The sequence below is a fragment of the Sminthopsis crassicaudata genome, chromosome 1 (genome assembly GCF_048593235.1).
Source record: "Sminthopsis crassicaudata isolate SCR6 chromosome 1, ASM4859323v1, whole genome shotgun sequence".
Lineage (NCBI taxonomy): Eukaryota > Metazoa > Chordata > Mammalia > Dasyuromorphia > Dasyuridae > Sminthopsis > Sminthopsis crassicaudata.
In genome coordinates this window covers 521,255,881-521,270,467 of record NC_133617.1, presented here as the reverse complement: position 1 = coordinate 521,270,467, position 14,587 = coordinate 521,255,881, and the positions used below count along the sequence as shown (strand labels likewise).

At 31.0% G+C, this 14,587-nt stretch overlaps 1 protein-coding gene across 3 annotated transcripts in view; it reads left to right on the top strand.

The window, feature by feature from the left end:
* The window catches only part of CNTNAP4 (contactin associated protein family member 4), a 641,498-nt gene that overhangs the window by 565,084 nt on the left and 61,827 nt on the right, over positions 1-14,587 (top strand). The gene's annotated exons all lie outside the window — the stretch shown is intronic.

Genomic DNA, 14,587 nt, shown 5'->3' with positions numbered 1-14,587 from the left:
TAACCTTAATTATTAAACTTTATTTTTCCACATATGAAGGCTTCTGAAATTTTTTGCAGAGACAAACATCATTTTCCCAACTGTTAGTATTGGAATTAAATTTGGAAATTAATATTGAAATTATCAAATTAATTATGAATTTCTATATCAATTTGCTCTAACAATTCTTAATACTCATAATTTCCAATTTCAGCTAATATGATAAATGACTCAGTGTGAATATCTCATTTCTTTTTTTTCTTTTTTTTGAGGCTGGGGTTAAGTGACTTGTCCAGGGTCACACAGTTAGGAAGTCTCAAGTGTCTGAAACCAGATTTGAACTCGGGTCCTCCTTAATTCAAGGCTGGTTCTCTATCCACTGCGCCACCTAGCTGCCCCTGAATATCTCTTTTTTTTTTTTTTTTTTTTTTTTTTTTTTTTTTTTTTCTTTTAATTTTTTTTTTATTATATATATATATATATATATATATATTTTATAATATTATCCCTTGTATTCATTTTTCCAATTTACCCCCCCTCCCTCTATTCCCTCCCCCCGACGACAGGCAATACCATACATTTTACATGTGTTACAATATAGTCTAGGTACAATACATGTGTGCGAATATCACTTTCTTGTTGCACTATAAACATTAGAATCCGAAGGTACATGCAACCTGGGCAGACAGATATTAGTGCTAACAATTTTCATTCCCCTCCCAGTGTTTCTTCTCTGGGTGCAGCTACCTCTGTCCATCATTGATCAACTGGAAGTGAGTTGGATCTTCTTTATGTTGAAGATTTCCACTTCCATCAGAATACATCCTCATACAGCATTGTTGTTGAAGTGTACAGTGATCTTCTGGTTCTGCTCATTTCACTCAGCATCAGTTGATTTAAGTCTCTCCAGGCCTCTCTATATTCCTCCTGCTGGTCATTTCTTACCGAGCAATAATATTCCATAACCTTCATATACCACAATTTACCCAACCATTCTCCAACTGATGGACATCCATTCATCCTCCAGTTTCTAGCTACAACAAAAAGGGCTGCCACAAACATTTTGGCACATATATGTCTCTTTCCGCTCTTTAGTATTTCTTTGGGATATAATCCCAGTAGTAGCGCTGCTGGGTCAAAGGGTATGCACAGTTTGATAACTTTTTGGGCATAATTCCAGATTGCTCTCCAGAATGGCTGGATTCTTTCACAACTCCACCAGCAATGTATTAGTGTCCCAGTTTTCCCACATCCCCTCCAACATTTGTCATTATTTGTTCCTGTCATCTTAGCCAATCTGACAGGTGTGTAGTGGTATCTCAGAGTGGTCTTAATTTGCATTTCTCTGATCAGTAGTGATTTGGAACACTCTTTCATGTGAGTGGATATAGTTTCAATTTCTTCCTCTGAGAATTGTCTGTTCATATCCTTTGACCATTTATCAATTGGAGAATGGTTCGGTTTCTTATAAATTTGGGTCAGTTCTCTATATATTTTGGAAATGAGACCTTTGTCAGAACCTTTGTTTTTAAAAATATTTTCCCAATTTGTTACTTCCCTTCTAATCTTGTTTGCATTAGTATTATTTGTACAGAAACTTTTTAGTTTGATGTAATCAAAATCTTCTATTTTGTGATCAATAATGATCTCTAGTTCTCCTCTGGTCATAAATTCCTTCTTCCTCCACAAGTCTGAGAGGTAGATTATCCTCTGTTCCTCTAATCTATTTATTATCTCCCTCTTTATGCCTAAATCATGGACCCATTTTGATCTTATCTTGGTATATGGTGTTAAGTGTGGATCCATATCTAATTTCTGCCATACTAATTTCCAGTTTTCCCAACAGTTTTTTCCGAATAATGAATTTTTATCCCTAATGTTGGAATCTTTGGGTTTGTCAAAGATTAGATTGCTATAGATGTATCCTTTTTTGTCCTTTGTATCTAATCTGTTCCACTGATCTACCGGTCTATTTCGTAGCCAATACCAAATGGTTTTGGTGACTGCTGCTATATAATATAGCTTTAGATCAGGTACACTTAGACCACCTTCCTCTGAGTTTTTTTTCATTAGTTCCCTTGCAATTCTTGACCTTTTATTCTTCCATATGAATTTTGTTGTTATTTTTTCTAGGTCATTAAAATAGTTTCTTGGGAGTCTGATTGGTATAGCACTAAATAAATAGATTAGTTTGGGGAGTATTGTCATCTTTATTATATTCGCTCGGCCTATCCAAGAGCACTGAATGTCTTTCCAATTATTTAAATCTGACTTTATTTTTGTGGCAAGTGTTTTGTAATTTTTCTCATATAATTCCTGACTTTTCTTTGGTAGATGGATTCCCAAATATTTTATACTCTCAACATTTGTTTGGAATGGAATTTCTCTTTGTATCTCTTGCTGTTGCATTTTGTTAGTGATATATAAAAATGCCGAGGATTTATGTGGATTTATTTTGTATCCTGCCACTTTGCTGAAATTTTGAATTATTTCTAGTAGCTTTTTAGCAGAGTCTTTGGGGTTCTCTAAGTATACCATCATGTCATCTGCAAAAAGTGATAGTTTGATTTCCTCATTTCCTACTCTAATTCCTTGAATCTCTTTCTCGGCTCTTATTGCCGAGGCTAGCGTTTCTAGTACTATATTGAATAGTAATGGTGATAGTGGGCAACCTTGTTTCACTCCTGATCTTACTGGGAAAGGTTGCAGTTTATTTCTATTGCATATTATGCTTACTGACGGTCTTAAATATATACTCCTGATTATTCTAAGGAATAATCCATTTATTCCTATACTCTCAAGAGTTTTTATTAGGAATGGATGTTGGATTTTGTCAAATGCTTTTTCTGCATCTATTGAGATGATCATATGGTTCTTATTAATTTGATTATTAATATGGTCAATTATATTAATAGTTTTCCTAATATTAAACCAGCCCTGCATTCCTGGAATAAATCCTACTTGATCATAGTGTATTATCTTGGAGATGATTTTCTGAAGTCTTTTTGCTAATATCTTATTTAAGATTTTAGCATCAATATTCATTAAGGAGATTGGTCTATAATTTTCTTTCTCAGTTTTCGATCTACCAGGTTTAGGTATCAGTACCATGTCTGTGTCATAAAAGGAGTTTGGTAGGACTCCTTCATCCCCTATTTTTTCAAATAATTTATATAACATTGGGGCTAATTGTTCTTTAAATGTTTGGTAGAATTCACATGTGAATCCATCTGGCCCTGGGGATTTTTTCCTGGGGAGTTGATTAATAGCTTGTTCTATTTCTTTTTCTGAAATGGGACTATTTAAGCAATTTATCTCCTCCTCTGTTAATCTAGGGAGCCTATATTTTTGGAGAAAGTCATCCATTTCACTTAAGTTATCAAATTTATTGGCATAAAGTTGGGCAAAGTAACTCCTTATTATTTCTCTAATTTCCTCTTCATTGGTGGAAAGATCCCCCTTTTCATTTGTAAGACTATCAATTTGATTTTCCTCTTTCTTTTTTTTGATCAAATTTACCAAAGGTTTATCTATTTTATTGGCTTTTTCATAAAACCAACTCTTGGTTTTATTTATTAATTTAATAGTTTTTTTACTTTCAATTTTATTGATTTCTCCTTTTAATTTTTGTATTTCGAGTTTAATTTTTGGTTGGGGGTGAATATCTCTTTTTAATAGTGAATAAAGCAAACACAAATTCTCATTCAGAAGTTGATTTTCAACATTTTTCTCCTCTCAAAGTTAAATTCAAAATGGAAGAAACCTAGAAAAAACTACTTAAATGATGTGGCTCTCTAGAAATGCGTGCCTTCCAAATGACTATAGTAATCATTTTAATTATATAAGATGTAACATTTTATATTGAACTTGGTTTTATTTTAGTCTATGAGTAAAGTGTTAATCTGTAGGAAAAGTTAAATCTATATATTTCTATTTTGTAAGCTTGTTTGCAGAGCTATAAGCAATATAAAACAAATGTATTTTCTTTTAAAAAAAACATGAAAGAGATAGGTTTATCAGAAATAGGAATAGTTAACATACAAACCTTGTCATTATTTTGAGAAAAGATTAAACACTATTTTGCTCCTGTCTTCACATTCCAAAAAAGCATGGAAAATACAGAGGAAGGAAACATTAAAGTAATCAAGGTGCTTGACTAAATAAATAAATGGTTGAAAGCTGAGAAAATAATTTTTACATGTGTTTGTTTTTAAGTTGGATATTATCTAAACTACACTTGGTAGAGGCAGAGAAGTGACTTTATTATTCATCAATGTGATGATCAGATGTCATTCATGCAACCCTGAGGACAGAGTCAATGACAGTAGACCATGGAGAGTAATATATTTAAATTTAAAGATTCTACATATAAAAAGAATGTTAAAAATGAGTTGCTAAGAAACTATGTGGTTTTTAAAATTGAGTTAGTTTCATCTGTCAGAGATACATATGGGAGGTACGCACTTGCCTGAAGCAAGATGACAAACTAATCTTCCTTTCAGCCCTGTTTCTGTTACTGACATATGGTAGTAGATAGAAACAAAGCTACTATAGCTGATGAAAATGTAATAGCTAAGCTAGTGCTTGCTTTTCTGAATAGTGTTCCCTTAATTTAAAGAAGGGATCAAATTATTTTAATATTCTGACAGATCTAGTATGTCTATCATGCTAAATATTTAGAAGCAGAGAATCACATATTTTATAATTCTTGAATCTGGGCTCTCTGATATAGGAACAAAGTAGTCAGTGAAATAATAACAGTGAATATATCTCTTTAAATTATGCTACCATTATTTGGAGGCTTTGAAAAAATGACTTATTCCATCATTCCATTTTTCTACATTTTTAAGGCTTGCCTGATGCTAGAATGCTGTAGTACTTGAACAAATTTAGTATATCCATATTTTTCTTCTTTCACATTATACAGATGAAGCACATAATAGTATCTATGTGACTACTACTGATGAGTAAATCTGCCAGTGAAAAAAAATAGTAAATATCTGTATATTAGACAGCAGGGAGGGATAAGCTGAAGTAAAATTGAGTGGCTAAGGGGCCAAATCAACTGAATACATGTTGGATATGTGGATAGAACTGAAATGACCACTGAATCATAAATGTTCACTAAAAAGAGTATGGCAAAATCTGAAATGTGATGCAATATCTTCCAATTTAGTCTCTGATAATAATAACAGTCACATTGTTGTCCACCTAAAACCTTGAGAAGCTCAAAACAGTACACAATAAAATAAAGAGCTAACAATACAGCTACTCCAAAATTTTTAATTAGTCTAATAGTCCTTTAGAGGTTATGTCATTTGGTAAATGCAGGTCTCATCTGAGTATGGTTTAAGTCTAAATTTCAGTGATGTAGAGAATATCTAAGGTGGAAATGCCTTTTTCTGTAAAGGAAAGGGAAGTCAATAAAGCACTGATTTTTAGATTTGCCATTGTCACATAATGGTATAATTGGTAACATATATTGAGGCAGTTTTGGAGTCAGGAAGATGTGAGTACAAATCTGGCCTCAGACACTTACTATGTGTGTGACCCTGAATAAGTCACTTAATTTCTATCAATTTCAAGATACAGGATTGTTGTGAGAAACCAAATGATATAGTGCTTTTAGAATAGTTGCTGATATGTTTTAGGCATGATATGAATGCTCATATTATTTTCTTCCTACCCCTTATATTGAACTGTCAATATGTGTACTATAAATCAATTTTTATTCAGATTGGGATGGAAATATAATTATAATTTTAATGCCAGAAGAATATTTTCATTGCTGATACACCAGTGAGAGAATAGATATTTCTACAAAGAATTGAAAAGAAATGTGCATCTATCAGCAAATTATGAATGGAAACCATAATAACCTTATTTCATTGTTATAGTATATTTAACAAGACAGATAGAATGATTATATAAATTGTGTTTGAATAGATAAGAGGTAGGTGAAGGGATGGAAGGGAAGCAGCAAATCTTGTCTAGTGTTAGCTAGAACTATCTCTGTAGTTATCTGATGAGAAAAAGAAAAGAAAAATTAAAAAAACAAACAAACAATTGTTCTCTAGAAGAATACATAATCAATCCAAGATGAGGAATGAATTGTATTGATCCTCAGGCAGGTGTATTTCCTCTCATATCCTCATTTTCTTTAAAAAGGCAACATGATAGGATTTAAGATCTGGAAAAAATGGCTGGCAACTTAATCTAATAATTGTAGCATAGCCACATTAGATGATTTGAAATTCTGAGGTGGAAGAAATGTGTCACAAAAGAAAAAGATAAGGATATAATACTCAGTAAGAGTTTAAAAAACCTATGTAATAGAAATATTTTTATGTAAAATGTAGAGCATGGAGTTCTGATATTCTGAATATGAATCAGATATGATTTTATTATTTTCAGCAACCCAAGAAAATTGATGACTAATCATCACAATATGACCCTCGCCATATATCTCATAATGAACTTCTGGTTTTAGAAACTGCCTTAACCAATGCAAATTCACAATTTATCAATAATTAACAGTCTTAAAGAGTTATGAGAAAAAGAAGTTGCAAATTGATTATGGTCACTCAGTTATTGCATATCAAAGACTTAACTTGAACTTATTTTCCTGACTTTTAAGACTAATTCTCTGTGCTCTCACTATTATTTTTCAAGAATATAAAGTATCTATTTTCCTCTAAATATAAACCAAATATAACTAAATATATCTTTAAAAATTTATTCATGAAGTATGAAACAACTCAAAGAAACATGAAGTAAGTAACTTGAGTAAAACAAATTAAGAATCTGGAGCTCTTTAATTTAGTTTCATATTATGACCTAAAGACAATCACAACTTAGATCTGGAAATTTTCTTGGTAGATGGATTTACTGGCTTCCCTTTCATCCAGCTCCAACTGACTTTACAACTTCCTTTGTGTCTAGTGTGAGGTTTTAAGATTTCCATGTATGGGTTAACATGTACTGTGGTAACTCTTTTGTTTTCATTAGTAATGTGTAGCCCATTTGTGAATTTCTAAGTAATTTAAATAGACCAGGATACTCTTAGAATATACCCTTCCAGATAAATTAAGGTTGTTATATTCTTTCCTCATTCTGTACACTATTTCTTTCTTACTATAGCCAACATCAACATTAGCTTTTTTAGCTACCATGATGTAGTCTTCACTAAAAATAAAATTAGAATCCTTTCATATATTTTTTCCTGTGAACTATGCATAAACTCATACAACTTTCCTTTGTGAAAACTATATTTTGAATCCAAGCATATGGTACAATTTTTGTATCTTTTTGTAGTTGCTTCTGCATTCTATGTCATTGGGATCTCTTGGATTCTAACTTTATCATTGATTATATTATTTATATTTCATTTTTGTCATTTGAAAATGTGTTAAGCATATAATTTTTTTCATTATCAAAATGTTTGTTAGAAATATTGTTAAAATGTTAAACTTATGGGAAAAAATAGATCCATGAATATGAGAAGGAAAAGGAAGAGAAAAAAGGGAAAAGATGAAGGAGTATGAGAAGAGGAGGAGGGCAAAGAGGAAGAGTGGCAGCAAAAAGAGTTTTTCTTGATTAATTTGTGATCAAGCCTTTATTTTTAGTAGTACAAAGGATAGGACACTGAGAAGCTCATCTTCACAAGTTCAGTTCAAGCTTCAGTTATTTAATCCTATTTGTCTCAGTTTTTCATCTGTAAAATGAGTTAGAGAAGTTAATGGCAAATCTCTCCATTAAAAAGTCCAAAATTCAGATGCAGAGTTTGGACACAACTGAAATGACTAAACAACAACAAACTATATGTACTATATGTGTGTGTGTGTGTGTGTGTGTATGTGTGTGTGTGTATGTAATATATGTACTATACTTTAAAAATTCATATAAATTATTTTTTCTAGGAATTGAAAGATCACTTGCTTATAGCATATAAACTCTCTTCCATATTTTAACACTTGGACAATGTTAACTTTTGTTCAGTTTGCTAACACCAAAACTTGAACTTCACTATATATAATGAAGCCTTGGTTATTGAAAGGTAAAAAAAAATTTTAAAAATTATTTAAAACAAATATTCACTCTAATGATATGATTTTCAAAATTGAATAATTAAGAAAATAAGAATTGAACTATTCAAACTGAAAATGCTTATGAAAAGACACTATAAAACATTCAAGGTTTCAAATTTTACAACACCTATTTTAGATTTGAAATATTTAAATTTGAATCAAGTTTTTATTCCAAAAAATATTCAGGAATGCACACTTGGATGAAATAAATCTAGAGGCTTTATGATGAACAGTGAAATCCCAGAAAACACATTTCTTGCCAACTTTTGACATAAAAATCTAAAGGAAAATAAATGAAAGGGATGAATATAATTTTAATTATGATTGTTATAATTTCAGGGTTTGGCAGTAAAGGAAGTAGGAAATGAACTTATTTTATTTTTGTGAAAATCTCACTTATAACTCTCCACCCTGCAGGTGGCCTTCTCCCCTACTGCTTGTAGTCTTGGAGAGTTTCCTAGATCACAGAGAAATTAAATAACCTCGTTGGAATAATGCACTAAATATGTCAGAAGAACACAAACCCAGATCTTCTGAGTTTTGAGGTCAACTCTCTAACCATTACTCTACAAAGACTTTAAAATGGCTATAATAAAATGAAATATGTAATTATATCTTAGGAGATAAGTGCAAAACACTTAACATAATGCCTGACATATAGTAAGAAAATAGAAGCATTGGCAATAATGATGATGTCACAACAATAAGCAACTTAGAATGGACCCTTTAATGTTTTTATGTATCTGGCATACAAAAATTATTGTTTGATTTAATGAGTGAATCAATTTTGTAATATATAATATTGTAATGCCAGTGAAACTGAGGCAACATAGAGATTAAAGAGTTTTCATATATATATATGAAATATGTATATATATATTCACTTAATTTTTAAAATTATAGTAATATGTGACATAAGTAATGGTTAGCAATGTCTGCCATCTACTCAATTCTTTTTACCTTAGTATTAACTTCATTTGTTTCTATACTGATGAAAGAATGCATGTGCTGTCAACATGTAGCTATAAAAATGTTTAAATTTGCATAAAATTAAAATAATTATTTCAAATTTCTGTTCCCTTTTAATTTTCATTTATTAGTCTATTTCATTTAGCCTCTATGAATCACAGTTTCTTCTTCTGCAAAATGAAGAGGTTGACTAAATGTCCTCTTAGGGGTGTTCTAGCCCTAAATATATGCCCTTTAAACTATTATTCCTTTTATTTATTTTACATTCATTCATTCTTTATTTATTTATTTAATTTTGGTGGATTAGGACACAGTTGAGTACTTTTCTTCAGAAGTTCATTTCCTCTAGTTCTCTTAATGACATAGATTGTTTTTTTTGTCAAGATAAAAGTAATCAGGCAGGAGTAGTATTAATGAAGTAAAGGATTTATGTAAATATGAATTGGAACCCAGAGAGTATCCATTTGGATGATCATGTTGAATGTATATACATTTATTTATTATTTAATAATATAGTATCTAAATATTTATGTATGAACCTAGAAACAAATATGAGAATAAAGCATTCATGAATATCCCTTCCTCTAAGAAACCTCATGAGATATTTTTGTAATATGGAAAGATTTCATTTGGTTCTGTTGTAAGAGGGATAACCCCTTCTATATATCATGCCAGATTTGGTTTTAGTGTTTGCTATTTTTTAAAAAATCTGTGAAAAACTTTATTAATTTTCAAACTAATGCCTAGATGTGATTTTCAGAGAAACACTTCTTCTGGATATTATTAATATTATTATGTTTTATATATGAAGATACTTCTCATAAAGAAAATGCTGTTCATCAAAGAACTAGAAGACCACTGTCATTAGATTGAATTCATGTATTTATTGTTTTCATGAGCCCATTTAGAATTTTCTTGGTAAAAATACTGGACTGTTTTGCCATTTCCTTCTCAACTCATTTTATATGAAAACTGAAGCAGACAAGATTAAGTGACTTGCTGTCCTCTAGCTAAAGAGTACCTGAAGAGATGCAAAGTATAAGAAGACAGAGAAATTTGGAGTGGAGGATAGGTTATGAACAGTTTTAAAAGACAAGATTTTTTTATTTCACCCTGTAGGTGAGAAGGGACTCACTGGAGTAAACTGAGCATAGAGAGTGAAATAGTCAGACTTGCATTTTGGCATCTGAATGGAGGATGGATTTGAGTTGGGAGTGACTTTGAGGCAAGCAGACCAACTAGCAAGATATTGAAGTAGCCTTCAAGGCTTCAAGTGGTATGGTCCTATCATAGAGTGGTGACAGTATTAATCATAGGAGAGAAAGGAAAATTATAAGATTTAATTCAAAGGTAAATTTGACAGGTGTTGGCAAAAGATTGGATATGGGAGAGGATTAAAAAGTGAGAAGTTAGGGATAGAGCCTGAGAGAATGGAGGATAACAATACCATCAAGAGCATTGGGGAACTTTGCAAAGGTGGAGTATTTGGGGAAAAGATAATGAATTCTTTTTGCACATATTTAATGTTTACATTTAAGATTTCTACTGCATATTCAGTTGTCTGATGTCTGAAAGTCAGGAAATTCAATACTGAAGGTCTGAAGAGAAGGTAGGGCTGGTTAAGTAGATTTGAGATTTAGCAGTGCATTTATAAACTAATTGATTAATTAATGATAATTGAATAAGTGGAAGTTGATGAGATTCAGTGAAGTAGTAACAAAGGGATAACAGAAGGCAACATAAAACAGAACAGTGGAGAATTCATCTAGTTATTTAGCTTGACTTGTATCAGAATCTAACAATGTACACTAGATCTATGGAGAAATCTAGACACATGAGGACTATAAAAACATTTTATTTGACAGTTGGAAGATCATTAGCAATTTTTGAGAGAGCAGTTAAATATTGTTACCTATGTCTAGTTGTAATATTTGTTTGCAAATAAACAAGCATTTCATAAATTCTGTCAATAATATCATCATCGCCACCTTCATCATCATTATTATATAATATTTGGGGAGAATAGAATCTGAGTTGCTTTGTGATCCCAAATAATTGTAGCTAGTTGATCAACAGCAAGCCATTGAATTTTTAGTCTGTATCAGCTTCCTTTCCTTTAAAGTGCAAGAAATAATATCATTCTTTGCAGAATTCATATGAAGATAAATAAGTAATTACTTATAAAGTGCTTTGCAAACTTTAAAATGCTATGCTAATGCCATCTATGAATAATGCTTTATTATGCAAAAACATCATCATTGAGATTCTATCCTGAACCTATGGTGGCAGGCTAAAAGATTTCCATTTTACACTATCTGTAAAAGAAGAGTTTGCTAAATAGATAGTTTAAACAGGATTTAAAAATTAAAATTCTTTAAGGAGATAGATTATTTTTAGCACTATTAAATACTTTCAAAAAACTGATTTGCATACAATCACTTGGCTAAATATGAATCTATTCACTTAGACAAGTCCCTTACTTTTCTGTGAGAAGTTTTAAGATTAGTTTCTTCTGTATATAAAGTGTCAATAAAACTTCATTATTTTAGAAAAAAATTGCAATTCATTTGTTTCATCAATTCAGATTTGTCAGTGAGTGGGGGGTGAGGAGATCTGGGGTTGAATCTTGGCTCTGTAACTTATCACCTGTGTGACTTTTGTCAAATCATGACTTCTTCAGGCCTCCATTCCCTCAAATATAATATAAAGAAATGAGATGATCTCATTTCTTATCTATCCTCAAGCTTTCTTGCAGCTCTCAATCTTGTTCTCATAATTCCTTAATATCAATGAAGTTTTAATGTTACAAAATTTCCACTTCTAAATATATCTCATGTTTAATATTACATCATTCAAAATGCTTCTGTCAGAAGAAGATAGGGAAAATGAATGTTATAAATTAAGTCAAAAGAACAAAGTGACTTGCTTATCATCCCATAGATATAGTGGCAGTGGAAATTAAGTATCCTTAAAACTATTTTCAACAATATATAGCCCTGTATTTTGTGGTGCTTTCTTTTATAATCAATATATCAATATATTAATTGAAGGAATTATGAGTAAATCTCTTATCAATCTCTTGTATAACCTCAGAGAAAGTAAATGTTCTATATAGTAATTTTGAGATGTTGCATCTATTAACATTATGTAGTAAATATTACTGTCTTTTTTTTTTTTACTCAAATAATATAATATAATCCCAAAGGACACTTTCCTAAAAGGAAAAGAAAATTGAGAAAGATGTTTTGTATTTGAAATTCATAGTCCATTATATTCCTGAAAATTTTTACAATAAGGTCAAAAGCAATTTATCTAAATATCCATTGAAACTTTCACATATCATAAATACAAGTTAAAATCTAAGGAAAGAGATTTCCGTACATATTATATAACGAAGCATTATAACTTTCTTTCATTTTTAATTCTCTTCTTCTTAAATTAGTTATATATACTTACCCTCATATCTCTTTATCCACCTACTCTCCCCTCCCTCCAAAAATTATGCTATTCAGAGTCACCCTTTCTAGCACTGGCTGAAATTTTCTTCACTAACTTATTATTCTTATGGGATAAGTTAAATTACTCCTTACTCCCCCCTGCAACTTCAATCAAGATCCTAATAGATGTTATCTATCATCTTATATGACATTTCCCCTTGTTTCTCTAGGGTTTTAGTACTTTTTCTTTCCAACTCATTTTCTACATTTATTTAAGATTTCCACATATATGTTGATATCCTCTCAAAATGCTAATCTCCCAATTCTTCAAATCCTCTCAAATCCTATGACCTACTCTTCTAATCTACTTCAGCTCCATTTTTATTTGGGGTTCACTCCATATGCTATTTGAACTAACATGTTGCTTCTATCATTTATTATTTTTGGACCACTATTTAGAAGGCCACATGATTTGACAGAGATCCATTAAAGAAAAAAAAAAAAAAAGTGCCTTTATTTGGGAATGAATAGGTTGCTCGTGCTAAGGGAGAAATTTTCACACTGAAAGTCTCAGTTTCTTACCTGAGGGCAAAATTTTTGACTTCTAATTGATCCTAGTTTCCTAATTATCATTAAAGGAGTTTCCCATATTTTGAAAGCTTATTATAGAATCAATCAATCACCTTTCCTTACAAAATGAAATCTCATTTTTGCTCTTCTCTTCCATATTTTTTGATAAATTATTTTATTTCATGAGAACTATATAAAATGTTATTTTTATTATTCATTTAACTTTGTATTTAAGGACAATATAATCTACAGATCCATTAGATTGGTCTGGGTATTCACAAATATTAGAAGGTTGCCTAAGAATTTAACTGAATGGACTCATGCTATTCTTTATGTAACCCTGAAGTGACAATTAATAATAGTGTTGAATACACTTTGTTGAAATTCATTAGTCTTATATGGAAATATGTTTTATATGATTACATATATGTAACCTCTAATTGTTTAACATCCTAGGGAAGGGAGCACAGGAAAGTAGGGAGACAATTTAAAACTCAATTATTTTTTAAATAAAGATAAAAATTATCTTTATATATAATTGGAAAAAATAAAATATTATTTTAAAAAAAGAAATCATTAGTCTAAGGTATTAGCAAATAATGGTTTTCTGAGATTCTCAAAGACATTTTCCGGAAATTAAAGTGGGAACATATATATTTGGTATTCAAAGTAACCACTGTAAATGCAGACATTTAACTGGAATGAGTGTGTAATGCAGTTGATTGTGATATTCTTGGCTGATCTGATGAACCCCCTATTCAACTCATTTCTAAAGAGATATATGCTTTGGATTAGAATTGAAGGATATGTACTTTGGGATGATGTAATATCCCAAATTGGTCATTTTGGACATGTACTTTGATGATATAATTTTCTTATTAATACCATAATCTATACATTATTGTCAAATATAGGAGAAAGCAACATTAAATATTTTAGTCATTGAGAAGGAAAAACTTGCACACAGTGCATTTTAAAATAAGAGGGAACTTCTTTTGTAGTCACTCCCCTATCTGTCCAAAAAATGAGGAATCTTCAAACCTTTCCTCAGACTTCTGTCCAGAGGATAGAAGTATCTTCTCCTTCTGACAGCAATCATGTTATATCAGGCCATATCATTTGCTATAGCATGGCACATGATAGCAAAAATGTGTGCTGTCAAACACTAAACCTCAAGTATCTGGCTATCTTTTCTGTTTTGTCTTTCTTTTTGTCTAAGTCTTTGAATAGTGATCCTAAGATGTATGTTTTTCTAGTCTTGATAAGAGTCACATGGGTTTAAGAAGTGTAGAGCTCCTGGATCCAGGAGTTGCTTTCTAAGCAGGAGGTGATCTCTGAAACAACTCATATAAGATGATGAATGAGCCCAAGCTATGCTTTGGCTGTTCAGAAGAGAGAGTCTTTGAATAAATTGTTCAGACAGTACAGAAACAAGATGAAAAATAAATTACTACAGTAGTCTCAAAAATTGGTTCATGTTTTTAATATTTTAAGTATCAACCATTGGGAAGAATATATTGTATGTTGGTTTACTGCTTCGTAATT